This window comes from Bos taurus, chromosome 2 (genome assembly GCF_002263795.3).
Source record: "Bos taurus isolate L1 Dominette 01449 registration number 42190680 breed Hereford chromosome 2, ARS-UCD2.0, whole genome shotgun sequence".
NCBI lineage: Eukaryota > Metazoa > Chordata > Mammalia > Artiodactyla > Bovidae > Bos > Bos taurus.
Genome location: NC_037329.1, coordinates 90,548,778 through 90,551,921, shown reverse-complemented (window position 1 = coordinate 90,551,921; position 3,144 = coordinate 90,548,778). Strand labels below are relative to the sequence as shown.

The window sequence follows — 3,144 nt, the reverse complement described above, 5'->3', positions numbered from 1 at the left end:
GGGACTTTAGCATCGTTGTCAAAGAGATGAGGTTTGTATGTGGGTGCCCTTCCCAGGTGACACAAACAGCTGTTCCTCCACCCTCCTAGGAGCACCCCCCCCCACCACCCTTATCACATAGCGCTTGAATGGCATCGCACTGGTTAAGTTACATCATTTGAAACGGTTCTGTGTCAGTCCAGCAAATGGTTTAGAGATACAGCAACCCAGACCCGTGACTGCCTACACCTGGGACTTCTTCAACCTTTTGTTGACACACATTTCCTTCTCTCACTGAGGCAATCTCTTAAGGGTGCATACTTTCTCCAGCTAATCTGTCCAAAGCCAATAAAACACAGGTATGCTATTTTGAATTTCGATTCAACACTTGTGCAATGATTATTTTTAAAGTCTCAGACCACCTATTGTTCAAAGCCTATGTTAGTTTGTGAAGGAGTTAATCCTCTGAACACCGCTCCCCACCCCCCCCCACCCCCCAGAAGTCGCCTAGATGAGTAGTCAGGAGGAGGATGTGTGGGGGGCTATTTTAGGCTCTGCTCAGTGGGCCTGTATGATACTTGGAGTATTCATCCTGTCTTCCAAGTATGAGCTCTTTTATAGTTAGGTAATGACATTTTTAAAAAATGACACATAATCATCAATTAAAAATTTAAAGTACAAGGACAACAAAGAATGACCTACCTACCTACTTGTGGACAAGCAATATAGGGTGATGGCTAAGAGCGTGGACTTTTGAGCCTGAAGTCTTGAGTTTGACTCTTAGCTCCTCCAGTTACTACTTGTGCCATGATAGGAAGCATCTCTATGTTTGTTTCCTCATCTGTAAAATGGGGGTGATGATCGTATCTACCCTTTAAGAATCTTATAAGTATCAAGTATGTAGATGCATATAAAGCACTTAACATGGTGCTTCACACAGTGTAGTAAAGGTAATATGTTCTTTCCGCTATCTTTCCATGCTGCCATAATGATGTGCATGAATGTCCTGGCTGATGCTCTCAAGAGTATCATCAATGCTGAAAAGAGAAGCAAATGCCAGGTGATTATTAGGCCATGCTCCAAAGTCATTGTCAGGTTTCTAACTGAGATGATGAAGCATGGTTGCATTGGAGAATCTGAAATCATCAATGATCACAGGGCTGGGAAAATTGCTGTGAACCTCACAGGCAGGCTAAGTAACTGTGGAGTGATCAGCCCCAGATTTGATGTGTGACTCAAAGATCTAGAATAATGGCACAATAACCTGTACCCCTCCCATCAGTTTGGTTTCACTGTACTGACAACCTCAGCTGGCATCATGGACTGTGAAAACACACAGGAGGGAAAATCCTTGGATTCTTTTTCTAGGGATGTAATACATACATGCAAATAAAATGCCTCAGAGGAAGCAGTGACAGATTTTATTCTCTTGGGTTTCAAAATCACTTCTGATGGTGACTGAAACCATGAAATTAAGACACTTGCTTCTTGGAAGAAAAGCTATCACAAACCTAGATAGCGTATTAAAAAGCAGAAATATCACTTTGCTAACAAAGGTACATATAGTCAAAGCTATGGTTTTTCCAGCAGTCATATATGGATGTGAGAGTTGGACCAAAAAGAAGGCTGAGTGCCAAAAAATTGATGCTTTCGAACTGTGGTGCCAGAGAAGACTCTTGAGAGTCCCTTGGACAGCAAGGAGATCAAACCAGTCAATCCTAAAGGAAATCAACCCTAAATATTCACTGAAAGGACTGATGCTGAACCTGAAGCTCCAATACTTTGGCTACCTGATGTGAAGAGACAACTCATTGGAAAAGACCGTGATAGTGGGAAAGACTGAAGGTAAAAGGAGAAGGGCGAACAGAGGATGAGATCATTGAATGACTCAATGGACATGAATCTGAGCGAACTCCAGGAGATAGTGGAGGACAGAGGAGCCTGGCATGCTGCAGTCCATAGGGTTGCCAAGAGTCAGACACAACTTAGTGACTGAACAACAGCAACACAACAAAGAAAACAGATAATAAGAATTACCTATTGCTACTATTACCATTCAAAAATAATGAATATATAACATATAGTAAGTATATTCTAAAGAGAGAGAAAGAATAAGGGGAGGGGGCAGCAATAATCTTGTAGTAATAGGATCATATTATGCATGCTTTTAAAAGTAATTTAAAAACATTAGGTTTGGTTTTACGAACTTAACAGAAGAAAAGCACTTAGTTGAAATGGATGAACTTCAAGTATCTGTTCCTGAATAATAAGATGTGTTAATTCCTAAAAGATCACTCCCAGGTTAAGAAATGACGTGAGGGACATGAACTTGGGTGAACTTCAGGAGATAGTGAAGGACAGGGAAGCCTGGCCTGCTGCTGTCCGTGGGGTCCAGAGAGTTGGACCTGACTTAACGACTGAACAACAACAACAAGGTTAAGAAAAAATAAAGCGATGATGAAAATAAAGTTTGGGTGGGTCGTTTTGATTGACTTCCTATAAGGTGACTAGATGTTTTGGTGCTGTCATATTTCTTTCTGTCTCCCAATTTTTGATACTTCTATTATTTTAAATTTGTTTGGATTTATAGTACCTACATTCTGATCTGCATTTATTTATTTCTTCAGAGGTTTAGTTCTCTGGATTCAGTGTTATTGCTAGTCTTTTAAATCACACTTTCATATTACTAATCCTCTAATTTGATGAGTTTCTTGATGGCTATATTTCATTGTTAAGTAGTTTTTTTAAAAAAATTATTTTTGGCTGCTCTGGGTTCTTTGTTGCTGCATGCAGGCTTTCTCTAGTTACAGCGAGTGGGGGCTACTCCCTAGTTGCAATGCATGGACTTCTCATTGCGGTGGCTTCTCTTGTTGCAGAGCATGGGCTATAGGCTGTTACCAACCAATGTTAGGATTTTGGTCAAGTCACCTAACTCCTCTGGGTCTGATAGTCTGCAAAACAAAAGTATTGGACTAGATTTTGAAAACTTCCTTAACTCTGAAATTTCCCTTCTCTTTTTCTACTTTGGAATCTTAGTGTAACAATCTGAAGGTATGTGTGATGGATAGACTACTTCAACTGCAAGCAAAAGAAACCAACTCCAATTCATTTAAGCCCAAAAGATATTTATTGAGGATATGAAGGTAGGTCACAGAGCTAAAGGGA

The 3,144-nt window shown here is 40.3% G+C and overlaps 1 pseudogene; it reads left to right on the top strand.

Annotated features, from left to right (window-relative positions):
- Window positions 1-791: 791 nt before the first annotated feature.
- Window positions 792-2,568, top strand: LOC107131512 (small ribosomal subunit protein uS8-like; annotated as a pseudogene).
- The last annotated feature ends 576 nt before the right edge of the window (window positions 2,569-3,144 follow it).